The sequence below is a fragment of the Culex pipiens genome, chromosome 2 (assembly GCF_016801865.2).
Source record: "Culex pipiens pallens isolate TS chromosome 2, TS_CPP_V2, whole genome shotgun sequence".
Classification (NCBI taxonomy): domain Eukaryota; kingdom Metazoa; phylum Arthropoda; class Insecta; order Diptera; family Culicidae; genus Culex; species Culex pipiens.
The window spans coordinates 145962249-145982412 of NC_068938.1; the positions used below are offsets into that span (position 1 = coordinate 145962249).

At 38.3% G+C, this 20164-nt stretch overlaps 1 protein-coding gene across 1 annotated transcript in view; it reads right to left on the minus strand.

The window, feature by feature from the left end:
* The window catches only part of LOC120414881 (putative transcription factor SOX-15), a 109324-nt gene that overhangs the window by 23959 nt on the left and 65201 nt on the right, over window positions 1-20164 (minus strand). The gene's annotated exons all lie outside the window — the stretch shown is intronic.

The following is a 20164-nucleotide window of genomic DNA, read 5'->3' on the forward strand; positions in this document are numbered from 1 at the left end:
GATAGTATATATCATTAAACCTTGAATATTTTTTATTTCAGGTCAAAGGAAAACGATTTAGGGTTAAAGGAGAACAATCAAATTAAAAAAAAACTGAAACTTAGTTGTCAAAAATTATCATCAATCGGTCGGATATTATTTTTTAGAAAACATTTAAATCTTGATTCAAAATGCAACAATCAATAATGGGTTAATAAAACTTTTTTGTAGAAGCACACACATCATCATATTTAGATGATTAATTTTTATTTTCAATGTAATGTTTCTAAGCTCTGCACGGAGAAAAATAAGTTACAAAAATCGTGTTCAAATTTTATAGTACGTTTATCAAAAAAGTGAAAAAAATTCATCAATCATCGAGAGAATTTCTCAAAGCTTAGAAAGTCTCTTGAAATAAATTCTAGAAAAGCACTGAATTGTGACAAAAAGAATATTTCGAAGCTTAATATTGAATAGAGCAAGTTTGAATTTTCTGAATTCTTTCGAAAATCTACTATCCAAATATTATAAAAAAAAACCTTGAAATTATGCAATAAACATAAAGATTAGACAAACCCGCAACGAGCATAAAAAGTTAAGAATTCTACTAATTTGATATATGTAATAAAAGAAAATAATGGTAAAAGAAGATTTCTGCAATCCAACCTTCCCATGAATATCTACACTATCTACAGTTTACAAATAGTGAATAACACTTTTTTGTGTAATTGAAAACAAATTAAATTTTCGTAAAAAAGCTTTGTGGATGAACTATTTGAAAATGTATGAAATTTTTTAATTTGAATTTAGAAAAAATGAATTATGAAGGTCCTTTATTCCAAAGGGACCATCCCTAAACCACATATCTCTTTAAAAAAAAATACAATCAAATGTTTGTTTAACTAAGTTTTTATTAATAAAATGTATATCCGGGAACGTGGTGTAGGGGTAAGCGTGATTGCTTCTCACCTAGTCGGCCTGGGATCGATCTCAGACGGTCCCGGTGGCATTTTTCGAGACGAGATTTGTCTGATCACGCCTTTGTCGGACAGGGAAGTAAATGTTGGCCCCGGACTAACCTAAAGGTTAGGTCGTTAGCTCAGTCCAAGGTAGGAGTCGTCTCCCTGGGTCCTGTCTCGGTGGAGTCGCTGGTAGGCAGATGGACTAACAATCCAAAGGTCGTCAGTTTGAATCCCGGGGTGGATGGAAGCTTAGGTGTAAAAAGAGGTTTGCAATTGCCTCAACAATCAAGCCTTCGGACACCTAGTTTCGAGTAGGAATCTCGCAATCGAGAACGCCAAGGCAATGCTGTAGAGCGAATAATTTGATTTGATTTGATATAAATTAAGAGGTGAGTTTAAAGCCCTTGCCTTTATAAAAAGTCTCACTTACAGGATATCATCGCTAAATAAAATAACTATTATTATTACTGATAATAAATTGTTCAATTTTGAATTGATTTTTTTTTAAATATCAATATTTGTTGCCACAAAAACCTACTTTGTAGCATGCTATTTCCAAATACACCTAGAAACTTTTTTTTTTACTGATATGGTGAGATGGAAATTTGGTGTAAATGGAACTTTTATGTAAAATTTAAATTTTCAATTTGTGTTTTTATTAGAATTTAGCAGTTCTGTTCCAGGATGATACATTTGCAATTCAGAGATTTGGAGAACTTTTCAACTGAGATCAATTCATAAGCCTTTGCAGGGAGGGTACATATTTTTACGTTTAGATTTTGCTAGCTGAGTGCTCTTTTAGGGAAAATAAATTTTGAGAGTTTTATGTAAAATTGGACGCTCGATTTGAATTCAAAAATTTCTTCAGAGACTCTGGATCTGACTCCATTTACACCAAATTTCCATCTCATCACCATTTCAGACTGCAAATTATTGAAAAACATGTCTATTTTCACATGTTCAAAAATTGAAGGGGTCGTACCGCCCCTCCGTCACGAGATATCAAAAAACGGAGCTCAAATTCGTGATCAGGGACAATAGTTACCCCTTGGGACAAAGTTTCACGCAAATCGGAAAGGGGTCGGGGCAACTTTTCTCAATTGCGTGTGAGTTTACCCGTATAGTTATTTGCAATTTGAAATTTTGTTTTATTTTTTTTGCCTCCCTAAAAAGTTTATGGGTAATTCTCTACCAACTCACACGAAATCGGGAAAAGTTGCCCCGACCCCTCTTCGATTTGCGTGAAACTTTGTCCTAAGGGGTAACTTTTGTCCCTGATCACGAATCCGAGGTCCGTTTTTTGATATCTCGTGACGGAGGGGCGGTACGACCCCTTCCATTTTTGAACATGCGAAAAAAGAGGTGTTTTTCAATAGTTTGCAGCCTGAAATGGTGATGAGATAGAAATTTGGTGTCAAAGGGACTTTTATGTAAAATTAGACGCCCGATTTGATGGCGTACTCAGAATTCCGAAAAAACGTATTTTTCATCGAAAAAAACACTAAAAAAGTTTTAAAAATTCTCCCATTTTCCGTTACTCAACTGTAAAAAATTTTGGAACATGTCATTTTATGGGAAATTTAATGTACTTTTCGAATCTTCATTGTCCCAGAAGGGTCATTTTTTCATTTTGAACAAAATTTTTCATTTTAAAATTTCGTGTTTTTTCTAACTTTGCAGGGTTATTTTTTAGAGTGTAACAATGTTCTACAAAGTTGTAGAGCAGACAATTACAAAAATTTTGATATATAGACATAAGGGGTTTGCTTGTAAACATCACAAGTTATCGCGATTTTACGAAAAAAAGTTTTGAAAAAGTTACTTTTTGCGTTTCTCTTTGTTTCGTCGTCCGTGTCTGTCGCGGGTGACCATGAACGGCCATGATCGATGACGACCAACTTTTTCAAAACTTTTTTTCGTAAAATCGCGATAACTCGTGATGTTTATAAGCAAACCCCTTATTTCTATATATCAAAGTTTTTGTAATTGTCTGCTCTACAACTTTGTAGAACATTGTTACACTCTAAAAAATAACCCTGCAAAGTTAGAAAAACACGAAATTTTAAAATGAAAAATTTTGTTCTAAATGAAAAAATGACCCTTCTGGGACAATGTAGATTCGAAAAGTACATTAAATTTCCCATAAAATCACATGTTCCAAAATTTTTTACAGTCGAGTAACGGAAAATGGGAGAATTTTTAAAACTTTTTTAGTGTTTTTTTCGATGAAAAATACGTTTTTTCGGAATTTTGAGTACGCCATCAAATCGGGCGTCTAATTTTACATAAAAGTCCCTTTGACACCAAATTTCTATCTCATCACCATTTCAGGCTGCAAATTATTGAAAAACACCTCTTTTTTCGCATGTTCAAAAATGGAAGGGGTCGTACCGCCCCTCCGTCACGAGATATCAAAAAACGGACCTCGGATTCGTGATCAGGGACAAAAGTTACCCCTTAGGACAAAGTTTCACACAAATCGAAGAGGGGTCGGGGCAACTGCTGTGTGAGTTGGCGGAGAATTACCCTTATAAGAAGCAAGTTTCTATCAAAAGTATTGCGAAAAAAAATTATAACAAGAGAACAATTTTTTTGGCGCGTAGCGTTTGAAAAGATCGTATGCGCATCGGACTTGAACTTGGGGATCAGCATTTAATTCCATCGAGCACTTAAAGTTGGCATATCACTTTTTTGGTGTTCAATTAAAAATAGTTTTAAAGATTTTTGACGGAAATTTAGTGAGTATTTTAAAAGCGCAATTTATTTTAAACCAACGGTCAGGAAGAATCAAACGTAATTTATGTTGTTTCAAGGAAATTGAATCTATTTCATTTTTAGTTTAGTGTATTTTGATATATTGCTTGGATGGTCAAGTAAAACCTTTTAATATTTTGATATTGTAATTGTTAAATGTGAAGAAATTTACTTAATACTTGTAATCATCTCAAATATATATGCAAAAGATAGTAAAATCTCACAAAAAATAATTTGGAAAAAAATTTATGTATGTATTTCATACGACCTTTTCAAAAAACCACACGTAAACAATATTGACAGCGCCAATATTCAGAAATCTGCATGTGTATCAGATCCTTGTAAAGGACTAACTTCAAAACCTGTCAAAGAAGCGTGATGTCTACCTACTACAAAATCTGGTAACCTTGCGTCAACATTTTCAAATATAAATATGAAAACAAATTCCATCGATTCTTCATTAGTCCGAACTCTCATTCCTCCACTTCAAATTGTTACACTTTTCGCCCCGCTGCGTTTGCGTGACCCTCTCTGTCTGATGTGTTTGCTATTTTACAGCTCAGCGCTCCCGAGTTCAAGTCCCAAGAGGGCCATCAAAACAGCAACAACAACATTCTACCGCCAAACGAAGAAGCACCCGCACATCCAAGTTCTTCGTCGCGGTCGGTTGATTTTCCGTGAGAAATTTGTTACCTCTGGGAAAAAAGGCCCACGAAGGGCACCTAGCGGAAACACGTCGAGGGGCTTCTTGCTGTTGTTGTTCTTTCATGACACAGTGCGAGGTCACTGCGCACCCACTCCTGGATGTTACTTAAGTCTTTGTGTGTGTACTAGACGCGCTTTTCGCGCTTCTCGAGGGGGGTCCCAAGCTAGACTGTCGCGGAATAACGGGAAGAAGACGGCTAACAAGTGCCCTTTTTAAACGCGACGTTCAATAGAAGGGCCCCTGGCTGCGTGTTCTAAATGCCCTTATCTCGTCGAAGTCAACGCATTGGAGTGTCTCAACCGGGGGAAGAAGACACCAACGAAACAGGTATTTCCGCTTGAGTGAACACAGGTGGTGTTGTGGTGTGGAAGTTCCTGTTTTTACAGGAATTTTCACTGTTTTTGCGCGGTTTCATTCACTGGACGAACCTTTGTCCGGTGACGACTCGCGTAAATTTCAAAGTGACTCATCGCTTTTACCGCCGCGTAGACACGTGATGTTATCTCACAAACCGAATCATCACCTCGCGGCTCCTCTGAGTCGCTTCTAATGTCAAATTCAAATGCGTTTTTCACTGGTAACTGGCTTGTTTCGCGTTGAAACAAGCACCCTTCAAGCTTGAAACAGCTGAAAGGGGTTTCCACCTACTCCTCCTCCGTTGCAAATGCGTAATTTCCATCTGACTCGGGTGCATCTTGCCCGAGCTCTCTGTGCAATTCGTCACTAATTGCATAGCTGAAATGCAACGTCGGTGGCGGCAACAACCGTTAATTAGAGAGTACAGCAAACATCAATTGCGAGTACAAGGAAATCTGATGCTCAACATTACATAGCATGACACTCCGCGGATTACGCCGCTTGAAATTTGAATGATTGTAGCTTTGTGTGATATAATTTAGATCTAACAATATCTTTACAGATTTTGTAGGATTTGATATCAAATTGGTTTACTACATCCACAGAAGCCTGTCAGGAGTAAAATATACTCGGTTTTGATTTATGATGGTGATGAATGATGGTGACATCAACCGTACAGAATTCTATTTCTCTACCAATTTTAGAGCCTTTAACTCTTGGTTAAGTACCGCGCTGGTGTCTCAACTGCGATTTTAAAGTATCCAGTTTCCGAAAGAACTTTTTTTGGTGCCACCTCCAAATTCCAAAATATAAAATGTACAGTTCGTTCAACAACACCACGTCAAGCTCGATTTCTGAAGAGGGTGATAATTAACGATGAAAAGCACGCAAAATTGCGTGCTGATTTGCGGCGCAACCTCTTTTGCGCACCCAAAAAGTGCGCACTCGGTGGTTGCCTTTTTAATCATTTTTATTTCGAGCGGGGTCTCCTCTCCCCAGGGAACTCCCCGGCGGCCAAGTGGTGAGCACACGAGTGTCATTTTAATAAATTGCAATTTATTGCATTCTCGTTAGGGGTTCGCGCCGAGTTTGTTGTGGGTGCCTCCGATATGCGCCAGGCCACACTATCTTTGGCCACCCCACCCAGCGTTCTAAGTGGGCAGGTATAACCCATGTCGATTGACTTCGTCGGAGGTGTGCTGCCAACGAGCCAACAGATCGGATGGTGTTGATAGGCTGGCGGGACGGCGACGACGGTGGTGTCGCCATGCGGAGGTCTGCTCGAGGTGCTTCTTCGGTGGCTTCAAAGGTGTGACGCTGGAAATTGGTTGGATAGAGCACGGAGCCGATGTGCAAATTGTACGAAAGTAATCTTTAAAAAAAAGCTGACCATTTTGAGCAAATTTAGACGCTTTTGCGTTAGTTATTACACAGTAAAAAATTGTGTAAATTTGGAAGGTGTAATTTTGGAAGGTTGAATATTACCTGTTTTATGATGCAATTTTACCTCAATTTAGACTGAAAATGCGACATTACTCCAGAATAGTGGTAAAATTACACATTTTCAGAGGTAAAATTAGACATTTTTTCTGACATAAAAGATGTACCCCTTTCAAGATGAAATATTACAATGATTTTTTTTCTGTGCATGTTAGTTAGGCCGATGTAAATATTTTTCAAAGTTTTTGTCCCTCGGCTCTGGCCGTGGTCGAGAGGGGGGGAGTAAAATATTAAAAAATATAAATATCGAAATAACAAGCCATAGAGGGTTTTAAAATGAATTTTACACTAGTTCAGTTGTTTTGCAATCATAATTTTTCAAAAAATGTATGATTTAACGAAAACAAAAAATTTTGCACAAAGAAACATTTTTCGATAATAGAAATCGAAAATTTTAAAAAATCCAAAACAAAAACGAAGAAATTGATTTCAGCGGATTGCAAAATAATTGTTTGCCCCCTAAGTTTCCGGGCCAACTTTGAACTTCTTTTAAAAAAAGTTAATCTTGATTCTAAATTATCAACATTATTTTTAATGAAAAGAGCAGAAAATGTCACAATTTTTTTCCTAAATATTTAAAAAATTAACTTTCCAAGAAAGCGAACTGAAAAATAAGGGCTTAATAGATGGCAGTGGGAAAAACTCATTATTCACAAAGTTTTAAATTTATGATTCTATATCTCATAACCAGCAGTCTAATTAGCAATAGCTATTTGAAAATATTTTCATCATATCATATAGTATTTTAAATTGCAAAAAATAACATTAAAAAAAATAACCTAAGTCATTCTTCGCCTTGCCTTGAATCATCTTCGATTCCGTGAAACTTTGTTCTAAGAGGCAATTAGGTATTAAGATTACGAATCCGAGGTCAATATTTTTCATATCTCGTGTCTGACCCTCTTCATTTTCTGGATTTTCCAAAGGTTTTTACTAAGACACGTTTTTCAATAATTTCTAGCTTGAATCGTGACTAGATAGAAATTGGATGGCAAAGAGACTTTTATGCAAATTTGACGCATAGTTTTTAATTTAAAAAAAATGGTTTTAAAATCACGGTCATTTTCATGACTTAACTGTCAAAAATCAAAAGATAAATCATTTTATGAGAAATTTTATGGACATTTCAAATTTACAGTAATCCCGAGAGAGATTTTTTTTGAAATTGCGTTGTTTTTGTTGCAGTGTTACGATTACGGTTTGATTATGCATTAAAATATTGTTAAGAAAATTAGTTAGCAGCATTTTAGATTTTTTTTTTTAACAATTTCACATCTCCGGTACCAGGTGCACTTTTTATTTCCTAAAGGGGTCTAAAGCTTTTTTTTTTCAAAAAAAACAAAATGCTAAAGAAATTTTTAGTACTGTTACCCTTGCTGGCAACGGGATCGAGGATTTTTCCGTATTTGTAACCACCGAAGAAATACGCTCAGTTTTTGCTTAACTAGGTTTGTATTTGGCGATTTGAGCTGGTTTTAAACGGCTAGTTACAAATTGCCTAAGAATACAGATTAAGATTAACTATTTATCGTTTTAGAAATATGCAAACTTACGTTTAGTAACTCGATACAAAAAATGTTCTGTTTTTTTCCAAAAAGACGATTTGGGAGCTGCATGAGCACATGCATGATGATGGCAAATCTAAAAGATTCTAGGTTAGACTTGCATTGTAAGAAATGCTAAGGGAGGAGAAATTATCATGTTAAGCACTTCTAAATTAACTATTCTAGTGAAACTTACTACTGCTTCACGGGGTGCAAAGATGGGACTTAAATTCAGTATTCACTAAAATTAATCGCGAAATATATTTGTTCGTGCACAAAGTACACTTCTACTTGTGACTCTGGTTGATCACCGGTAAAGAGCCATCGCGAGATGACTTTCGATTAAATGTCAGTATCTTCTGACAACACGATTGCCAACGGGTGCGACGACGCCGGTAAAGACGTGTGGTGCGTTTAGCGCTTTTCCGCGCGTAACAAGTACAATCAGTTGAAAACAATTTAAAATGTATTTTCTTGCGTTTATAATCATTTTAAACGTTTTTGAGTTCACTTCATAATATTGTAAGTTTAAGTAAACAATTGATGTACAGTACTGCAAAAAGTTTTTTTTGCGTAAAACAATATTTTCGGTTAATTTTCAGATTTTTTAAAAACAAGAGATTGCAAACGGACTGTTCGGCTTTATAAAGCATGTTCCATGTCATTTGCTGGCTGTTTATTTTAATTTTTATTTATTTTATTTTCCCTCCCCCATTCCCCTCGATCTCTGCCAGAACCGAGGGACAAAAACGTTGAAAAAAATTCTAAGCTTAAAAATACGTATTTCGGGAATTCAACTTTAATCGTGTACATTTTATAAAAGTTATAATCGTAGCATACAAGAAACCGAATAGATCAGCAAATTTCGAGTTACAGATTTTTAAAATTCTATCATTTTCATTTTCTATGACCAGCCTCCAAAATTGTGAGGAGCCTTGTTTAAAAAAAAAAACAAGAATTTAAAATGTTTTTTTTTTGACATAGCGAATGCATGGGCAAAGTTTTATCCAAATCGAAAAATACAAAGAAAAAAACGATTTTCAAAAACGTAGTGAACGACTCTGCTGTCCCTATTCAGACTGTAGCGAATGCATGGGCAAAGTTTCATCCAAATCGAAAAATACAAAGAAAAAATCGATTTTCAAAAACGTAGTGAACGACTCTGCTGTCCCTATTCAGACTGTAGTCCCGTTTCGACCCATTTGACGGAACTACTGAAACTGACCGAGATCACAATGAATGTCAAAGGGTCGTCTTTAAATAAATAATCAATTGGTATACAATATTATAATACAGCATTATTTTCATGATTTTTTTTTTAAATTATGCATAATTTTACTGAAAAATTGATCAAAATGGTTTTTCTTCATCGCCTCAGAACCCTTTCCTGAACACACCGGAATCGAAGTTCCTTCATGCCCTTCCCCTTTGGACTCATCAGCAGCGCTCAGCAAAGGATAACTCCGGTACAAAAAGGAACAGTGCCGCCGCTGCTTTAGCTCGCAAAATATTTTGACACATCATAAATTTGCAACCAGTTGCTCCTTTCTGCGGCTGATTGTCGCCGGTATCTCCCTTATGCGCCTCCGTGGGCCACTTTACATGCACCTTTGGGGCTCTCACCCGCACACAACTGCTTAGGGTCAGAAAAAAAGTTGAAAATTATAAAAATGGAAAAAAATGTGAAGAGGAAAATGGTCATAAATATGTTTAATAATTTATTGAACTAAGTACCCGCTTCACGCGCTCGCGCACGTCTAATTAATATTCATTAAACGCTGTCACGCTGCCGTGTGTCGCTGTGCCCTTCTGTAATTCTTCTTCCCGCCGGGGTCTCCGGTTGCGCGGCTGTCACCACGGCCATGGATCTTCCTGACGACGTTCTTTGTGCCGTTCGGGGTATGCTGACCGCGGGGTGGCCAAAGAAGGAAATAAAGCAAAGTTCGGGAGAGAAATTTCGAACGGCACTCAGTTGCACCTTAAAAATGTTGAGATTTGAAAAAGTGACTCCGACTGCTAACTCAACTCTTCAAATAGACCGGACTACTTTCCTAATTCAGGCGTTTGAAAACAATAAACTCTACAACAGAAAAAAAACGCTTCTGCGATATAAAGATACAAGGACTGATTTTGGCCATGTTTGGCTTGCAAAGATGGGCGAAAGCCGCAGCACACCCGAGTCAAGTGCGCGAATTCTGGTGGCAACTGTACTGCGCATTTTGGCGACTGTGTCGCGCGGATAGCTTTGTTCTTAATATTAGGAACAATATTGCGTCAAAATTATTGCAGTCTTGATTTTTTAGAAAAAAATCAAACAACTGAGTGTACTTAGTAACTGCCTCGAGAGTTTCATTCAGAAGAAAGTTTCTCCAGAAAAAATATTACCAAATAGACAAAACACATCGCCAGCATAAGACATCAAGCGGGATTATGTATTCCGCTCAGGTGCCGATGATCGAAATAAACATTTTCCGGACGAAAGCGTGCCCGTTTTACCATAAAACATAGCGGTCCTCAACAACTACAACTCTCTATAGTTCAGAGGTAAGTTTGGTTCTGGGGCTCATTCATGAAGTGGTTTATGGGTGTTGCGCGCCAAAATGTTTCGGGCCGGAGAAAGAAATGTTGGTCGCGTGTAGTATGAATTTATGCTGCGTGCGCGCCCAGCAATCACTTGGTGATGTTTTGCGCTAAAAATATTCGGATTTTATGGCAGCACGTAGAGCCAAATTTCCTGTCATCGAATGGTGACACAAATTGCGGGCTAAATTCGAAGTATTTCGGAGGAATGATGATTAGAATTTTTTGGAGGGTTTAATACATTTAAATTAGTTATTTTTTCAAATTATGATATTTTGACCAGGGTTGTGAGAGGCACTATTTGAGAACCCTTGGACAAATTGACAAATTTTGAGGGACTCTTAGACAAATAGGCTAAAAACTCGCTCCTAATTCCATCCAATTTGCAAATATCCACTGTTTAAATATTTTTTTTGAAAATGTTTTGATAGAAACTTGCTTGCTTTCTTATCATTAAGCTTAAAATAGGTTGAAAAAGTTTTTTAGAAGCAGTCTTCGAATGCCAACAGTAGGTTCCCGATAGAATTACTTCAAGTTCCCCAAGTTCTCATTTCCCAATTCAGCTATGAATCATTTCCAGCCCAAAATACCCCCGTTCGTGACCGACCCAGCCGGTGGTTAACAACCTTCGTTAACTTCCATCGGCAAGCGTAATCAAGCCCGCGCTCAATTACCTTCCCCAACTTAAGCCATGTACGACGTATCAAGCTGGAAAAAAAGTCGAAGAACGGGGCGGAGAACTAGTTCAGAGCTCGCTCGTAATGGCATGCATTTATGCGTGATTAATATTTATACGAAAATTAGTCGCTTTTTATTGCCTAAATCAGGTGAACTGCGTTAATTTGCTCGCAAGGTCTGGCAAAATGGTTGATAAATATGTGTGAAAAGTTTAAATTTACAAGCTTATTTTTTAAAATGGGAATGTCCTAGAAGTGTGACCCAAGACGGATGTCCTCGGCTGCAAATGTTATGGAAAATTAACGACTTATGACCATAAAACCCTGTGGCTGTGGTCATATTTGCATGCAATTATTGGCCCCCCTCCTCTGGCTGACCGATTGTTGTTCCAGGAAATCGTAAATTATAAACAGAAGACACCAACCCACCATTACCGAAATTGATTCCAGTGAAAAAGATTTATTCGCTGATGGCCACCAATCGGACTTTAACGTGCCGCGCGCATGACGATCATGGTGGGTTTGGTTGGCTGAATTTTGATTGAGTTGAAGACGTTTGGACAAATGGTCGATGATTGGTGAAGTTTTTGAACAGCTGCTGGAAAGCTTTGCTAGGGTACTGGTTTCATGAATATTTATGTAGAATTTGTAGAATTCCACGAAAAAAAAAATTGAGATTTTGTTTTTCGAAACAACTTTTAAAAACATGTTTTTTCTTCAGTTTTATCCTCAACTATTCTTCAAAAAATGTCTTTGAAAATCTATGCTAAATTTCAAATCTCGGGTACTTTTTCAAATGGTTCATTGATTATAGATTTCAAAATAAATAGCATTTTTTTTATTTTTGTCAACTGTGTCAACTTAAGAGATCACTTGTAGCTGCACTTAAAAGCTGGATCAAAGTAATTTATCTCCTTGCACTGTGTTTCTCGTTCTACAACTGAATAAGTTGAGGTGACAGTTCAAAACCAACAAGATTGGTCAAATTCCTTATTAAGACGCAAAAGATTTATTGCAGACTTCGTCAAGATATTCAAGCTGCGCCATATATTCTTCAGGAAATCTCGAAGCGTAACTTAAAAACTGAATTAAAACTTATAAGTAGAATTCCTAATCAAGTCTTGAAGAAACCTTGAAATTATGTTGAAGGTTATGCAAGATGAAAACCTGCTTGCTTTGATAAATGTTTTTATAAAACATTGTTGCATTTAATAAAACATTTTTAAAACCATATAAGAATATAAAGCATTTCAATTGCTACTTGGGATACCAAGTCTTCGATGCACATTAAGGCTATATGAGTATGTTTTAGGGATGACAACAACCGACCTCTTGCTTGTTACGGCGGTAGAACTAAGGATCTTATCGCCAGACTGTCTTCGGGATAACCTAAATCAGGAATCAATGTATTTTGTAATTGCTACTTAGTACACAATCAGGGCAGTGTGATGCACTTCAATCATAACTTGTTCACACCACCTGGGTAACATGCCACACCTGATCCGGATTCCCGCATGCCATCCAATCATTTCATAATCCTAGCAATTTCCTCCGCAATAAATTCCTCCCTCGCCTCGATCTTCCCGATCCTCCGCGGTTAACGCGATCATCACGATGTACGTTTGTTGTTGAACCACAGCCACAGGTGGGTCAGAAGACATCGGCATGACCTCAGATGATCATAACTTTCAATTTCATGAAGTTTGATATGCAACATGACGGGTTTCTAGCGTGACAATTATTGGAACCGTTTTAGCGGTCATAACTTTCAATTTCATTAAGTTTGATACGTCGGATGATAGGGTTCATTGCATATTCCGATAGTGTCCCTCAGTGGCCACCGGTAACCGGTTCCGGAGTGACCAGGTTGGGTCAGAGGACATCGGCATGACCTCAGATGGTCATAACTTTCAATTTCATGAAGTTTGATACGTCGGATGATAGGGTTCATTGCATATTCCGATAGTGTCCCTCAGTGGCCACCGGTAGCCGGTTCCGGAGTGACCAGGTTGGGTCAGAGGACATCAGCATGACCTCAGATGGTCATAACTTTCAATTTCATGAAGTATGATACGTCGGATGATAGGGTTCATTGCATATTCCGATAGTGTCTCTCAGTGGCCATCGGTAACCGGTTCCGGAGTCACCAGGGTAGGTCAGAAGACATCGGCATGACCTCAGATGATCATAACTTTCAATTTCATGAAGTTTGATATGCAACATGACGGGTTTCTAGCGTGACAATTATTGGAACCGTTTTAGTGGTACCCTGGAACCGGTTCCGGATTGGCCACAGTTGGCCAGAACCGATACCAAACAGTCAGGGGTAGTATGTAGTATCCTTCTGCAATGATTTGCAAAATAATCCGTTTCAAAAGACTGGTCCGTGTGACGGTTTTATGTCAAAAACTGCAAAAATCAAGTTTTCTGGAAGTTCCGGGTTACCGGAACCGGTGGCCACTATGGACCAATTATTTTTTCTGGGGCTTAAAATTCAGGTTATTATCTGTCGAATGCAACCGGAAGCAACCTGCTATGTGCAATCGTTTCGGAGATACAGTTCCTTAAAGTAGGGGCCTCAAAAGGGGGGGGGGGGGGGGGGGGGTATTTCAGAAGTCGAACTTTTTTTTAAGGAGCCGCTCGTATTTAAAAACTAAGATAAAATCACAAAAAGATTACGACAGTCAAGAAAAGGTTGTAAAAAACTTCAAAATATTTTAAAAGTCGAACTTTTTTTTAAAGAACTGCTCATGTTTGAAAGAATGTAAAAACTCATAAAAAATTATGACAATCATGAAAACGTTTTTTAATAATAAAATAAAAACTTGACAAATAATTAAGAAGAAAAACTCACAAAAATATTACGTATGTTCAGGCCGTTGCAATTATTGCAAAAATTGAAAAAATATAAAAATTGAAATAACAAGCCACGGTCTAAATATTTGAATGAAAAAAGTGTATTAAAGTGCATTTTAAACCTGTCCAGCTGTTTTGCAATCATAAGTTTTAAAAATATTCAAGTCAAGAAATTCCACAATTATTGAAAATAATTTCTTTTTTTTCAGTTATAGCAGGTTCCCGGTGGCCACGGTGTCCAAAACCGGTTCTGCTGGTCAGATTCAGAAAGTAGACATCCTAGCCTTTCATTTGCGACCAAGACATCCAAAATCGGTTACAATTTCGAATTTTGGCAGCCGAAAACATTTCTGGGTCCTATAGACCCGGAATACCATTCGTGTATGTAGAAAACGAAGACCATGGCCAGGTTAATATAAAAGAGATTTCGAGGCCGGTATTCACCAAGCGAATTCAGAATAGTTCGAATTGTTCGCTAAAGTAATGTAAACTAAAGTTAACATTCCATAAGTCGTCATACTAAGGTGTCCAGATTAGGTGATGATACACTCGAGTTGGGGATTAAACTCCTGATCTTCTGTGTACAAAGCTCTACAATTATGCTGTCTTTAGGGCGAAATTATGTACATTAGGTCCAAAATAGAGGCATTTGCCTCATGTTTATGTCGATTTTATTGTTTTTGTTATTCAGAGTCACGTTTGATGAATCAAATTTTACCATAGTCACTCAAGATTTGCCCTGAGGAAAATAATTTCAAAACCAAAAATAGTAATTGTCTGATTCAGATTAGTTTCATTTGTTATCGCGACGCCACAATCACTCACAGAATCTGCGACCTTCCTCTCTTGCGCAGCACCTCTCGCCATAACTCAAACTTCGCCGTGTGCGATCCCGCAATAAATGTCAACGCAAATGTCAGTGCCACTCAAGAATCGCTTAGAATTGCCTTTTCCGGCGTGACTTCAACCCATCATCTTTTTCCTTCGTTTTCCTATTCGCAGACTCAGAATCCCCGCGCAGAGTAAATTATCGACAATTTAAGACCGACTAGTCGACGTGGCGTCACGCAAAAATGCGTGCCCTTAAGACCGACCTGAGACACACCGTCGTCGTGACAGCAGCTTGTGAGCAGTCTGGGGGTCTGATTTCAAAGTCGCTCAACCTCAACAACTGGAAAGCATCGCTGCCGTTGGGGGAAAAATGGGTGGAGAAAAATTGAAGAAAATGAGATCAACCGCGTCGCCATGAAGAGTAGGGGGGAAAAGTGATCGTTTCAGGGCTGATTTACTACTGGCCGACTTCCTCTTCATGGATCAGCTCGACAAATTAGCTCCCGGTTTCCCCCCGTAGACATCCATCACTGGGGGTCGGTTCGTGTACCGTCGTGTAGTCAGACCTTGATTAATAGGAAGAGAGCAGCGCGCAAGAGACGACCGCATCTAATCGGATTTCCGCCATTGCACGGAGTGGTCCGTACAACTCCCCGCAAGCCGTGATCGTCTACCATCTCATCTCTAGGTGTATATAGTTACGTTCAGCGCGGACTGCCGTGATTCGTTCGGGGAACTCTAGCGGGGCCGGTAATTATCGAGTCGTATCTTTTAGCTTGCATCTTCTCCGTCCATCATCATCGTCTCGTCATCAACGGTTGAGCTGGAGGAAAAAACTAGGCGAAGCAGCACATAAATTAGTCATCGATCCGGCAACAAAATGGCGTCCGCCGCCGGCGGGCCTTTTTCGAAAATCCCGGTGTAATTGCCTTCTTCGCGATCGTAGATCGCCGAGCCACCTCAATTTCACCACACTTCAATCATACATGGTCCGGGAGACCTCATTTCTTGGACGATCCGCATCGCTGATCTCGACTCGCTAAGCTGGGATCGTCACTTCCGCCTTCGCGTCATCGGACCAGAGTAACATTTGCATGTGATACTCCAGACCAGAATCGCGAGCTTGTAGCTGTGTGTATTTTGCATATGTTTTGTCGAGACTTGCGATCACTTGAACACAGCAGCAGTGTTGCGAAGATCGGTAGCGGACTGATTGACAGTCCGTCAGCTGGATGACAGGGAATGTCGTGGATGTTGTGACATTGGCAGAATGCAGGCATTGCACACCTACGGATTCAGTACGACACACGGTACGGTATTGCTGTTGCGGGATGGTTGTTGTTGAGCAATGAAGGTCAAATTTAGCTTGGATGAACTGAAATTAAAACGACTTGTTGTGCTTCGAATCCCGGACACTCGTTTTTGCGTATGAATCGCACAAATTTAGACAACAATTTCAGTGAATGGCATTCTTTAGACCTCAAACTAGCTGTTAGTATCAAAACAATCGATTTTTTTGTTTAAAAGTTTGCTAGCATTTTTGGAAATCAGAACCATAAAAATTTGCTTGGCTTTCCCGTTATACTTTGGACCCTTATAAAATGTGTTACATTTAAACTAGAAATTCAGTTGTAAATTGTTTCTTTATACAGCAATACTGCCCATGTTCGCATAAATGTCCCATATGCAAAAACAGCAAGCTGAGAAAAACGTATTTGAAGTTTGTCCCATACATAGGGCTACGTGTTAAGTTTTCGCGAAAAAACTGAATTTCCTCCTGATTTCTAGAACAAAGTACTGGATGTTATAGGCTCTGTCGAAAGAGCACACAATTTTGAACCAAACTGCATCAATAACTCGAAATCGATGAAAATGCATATGGGAAATTTATGCGATCAGGGGCAGAATATCCCACGAAAACAGCATGGTTCGAAAAAAAAAAATTCTCCGATCCGATCCGAATTTTTCTGGGTGTTTCTTGGCCGAAATAATTAGACCCGTATTTTTTCGTTTGGCCATTAGGGTGACCTACGTCGTGTTAGGGTGGTCCGAAAAATGGCAATTTTCGTCGATTTTCTCAAAAACCACTTTTTTCAAAAAACCATATCTCCGCGCCATTTTATCCGATTTTAGCTGTCTTAGACGCAAAAGAAAGGTGATTAGTTTGGCTATTTAAAAAAATAGCAAGAAATTTCAAAAATCTAGCTTAACATTTGAAAAGGTCGTATGAAAACTTAAAATGCTGTTTTGAAGGTCTCGGGACCAAAGCGCCTATGTCTGAAAATATTTTTATCGGATTCCTCGGAAAATTTCACATAACATATCAAAAAATGGTGAAGTTATGTTTTCGATACTCTGAGATACGATTTTATGAAAATAAAAACTGGGTTTTTCGACGCGTCACACTCAAAAATGGGAAATTGATGAAAACGGGAAAAAATCGACTTTTTTCACTGAAACTGCGATAACTTGAAAATTTCAGCGATGACCTAAACATGTAAGGGTAACAAAAGTTGCGTATTTCAATTACGAAAATTTTACCACTTTTTGATATGTTATGTGAATTTTTCCGAGGAATCCGATAAAAATATTTTCAGACATAGGCTCTTTGGTCACGAGACCTTCAAAACAGCATTTTAAGTTTTCATACAACCTTTTCAAATGTTAAGCTAGATTTTTGAAACTTCTTGCTATTTTTCCTTAATAGTCAAACTAATCACATTTCTTTTGCGTCTAAGACAGCTAAAATCGGATGAAATGGCGCGGAGATATGATTTTTTGAAAAAGTGGTTTTTGAGAAAATCGTCGAAAATTGCCATTTTTCGGACCACCCTAACACGGCGTAGGTCACCCTTATGGCCAAAAAAAAATACGGGTCTAATTATTTCGGCCAAGGAACCCCCAGAAAATTTTTTTTCGAATCATGCTGTTTTCGTGGGGAATTGCTGTATATGTTTGTATAAACTTTCATTTCAAGTGTTTTTTTTTTTTTTTTTTTTTTTGTATAGGTCCTTTATGCTATGAGATTCCCTAAGACTAAAGGACATTTTCTAATAAAACTATTACTATTATTACTTTTAAAAAAACTTAAAAAAAATTGTACCAGCCTTAGCCGAGGTTCCATGCAAACCTTCGGATAATCGAACTTCGGATGAAAGAAACTTCGGATAATCGAATCTGGGCTGCACAAGTTTTTGTGTTAAAATCTTTTCTCAATCTTAAGCACAAGCTCAAGCAAGCTGCGTAGTGTTAATATCACCGTAATTTTGCAACAATTTACAAAATTTGAGACAGCCATCACAGCTGATCGCCATCCAACCTTCCACGAACTTTGCATTGTTTACAAAGTTCCAATTTCCCCTCGCACAAGTGGAGCGGTTCGAGGTGCAAACTAGCCAACATTGACATTGATTCAAAACAAACAAACCGAAACAACAACAAAAACTGCATTTCGCATTCAAACGAAAGTAACAACCTTTCGGTATATAAATAACCCTTGCGCCCGTCGGCCATTCCGCTCCGTGACGTTCGTAGAAGTTCAATGTAAATATTGCATAAATTACCATCCGTCGTAAGGTTTTCATCCAATTCTCAAGCGAAAAGCCGTCGCCAAACCGTGTCGTTTGAGCCTTTGTTTTCAAAATGGAAAAACAAAACAGTTTCCCTACCCTACCCTTCCCTTCCCTCCCTTTTCCCAGAACATGAAGTATGCTGCCATTTGAGTGGGTGACTTCCCCTCAGAGCTTCCTTCCACCCACCCACCCAATGACGCGACGGCGAAGACTAAACGCCAAACCGGCGGACAACAATGGCAGCCTCAGTCCAACTGACCTAATAATTGGGGAATGGTGGTGGACCTGCGCACTGAGGATTATACACTTGCACCTGACCTGATCCCCGACCAAAGGAGTGCTTCTAGGTTAGGATTCGGTCCACCCCATTTTGTCATCTTTCCTTCTTGACTCTCTTTGGTTGAACAGGTTGAACAATCGAAAGTTATGTTGGACTAGGGCAAGATCCGCGAGTACAATGACATACAAATTGAGTGATTAACATGATACATTATTGGTGATTCACGACGTTGGCCATTGTTTGAATTGTGTGAAAAGTATTTATAGCAAGTGTGTGTGTGTGTTTGTGTGATTCATACCCCGGAACGAAATGGCCGCGGTGGAGACGCGTGATGGCTTGTTGTTTATAGTATATTGTGAACGAGACACTGGCGCTAGCGATTTACTTGGAAGATTGTCGCCGATTTCGGTGCAAAGTGACTGACGGTGACAGGTATCTGTCAGTGTCTTGCGATTTAGGTTTGAAGTGCATTTTATGAGTCAGTTAAGGAGCAGCCGTGGCTGGCTGGTTACGGTGTTCGTTTTGTAAGCAAATGGTCCTGGGTTCGGCTCCCAACGAGATAGTTAAGGAAATAAATATATTGAAAACTCTTAACATGAACGCAAAATCAAAGACACTTGAGCCGGGGTTCGGAGCCGGGGATACTATCAAAACAGGCAAGAATTTCGATTTTCGTCCAAATCGGACCATCTTTTTGACACCATCTTAAATTTTCGTTGGAGGTTTTTCAGTTTTTTCAAACAACGATATCTCTGGAACCGCAAGCCGTACAAAATCGAGCTCATTTTAATGATAAATCTTTGGGACCATCCATAAACCACAGGGACACTTTTTTTCAACCCCCCCCCCATCGTGGACAACGGCCGACCCCCCCCCCCCTTAAGTGTCCACGTGGTTTATGGATGGTCCCATTCTATTTTTTGCCTTAAAAAAAGAGCCAGCGAGTATCACTTAAGATTTTCCAAAATTTTAAATTTTTCTTTTCACTCTATTGTTCAACTAAGTTCCTAAAAATTTGACATTTGGAAACACAATACATATGGTTAGGTAGATGAACAATAACAATTTTGCTTAAATTTAATTTAAAGTAGCGTAGAAAAATATCAAATGAATCACAATTTCAAAGTACTTGTTTTTAGTGAAATATTGTCCAAAATTAGGGCTGAACTCATTATCATAACGAAAATGTGCTTTCAAAAATGTTTAAACGAGTTTTTTAGCTTTGCTGCATAACCTCTATTTTATAAAAAGTTTTGTGGGTCAAACACTTTAATTCAAGATCACATTAAAATTAAAAAGATTTTTAATTATAAGATAAATTGAAGTTCAGTTTAATATAAATTAAAGCCCGCGGGCCGGAGCAGGTTTTCACTTAAAACTTACATAAAAACAACTTGCAAAAATATTTTTTGCAATTCCGTCGTGAAACTACTTACTTTTCCTGTCATTCTTGAACGACGAAATAGCCTACTTTTCTGTACCAAAAATAACAGAATCGAATAGCAACACTTTTCAAAATAAATGCTGAAAAGTTCTACTTTTCAGCACTGAAATGGGTGCTGAAAA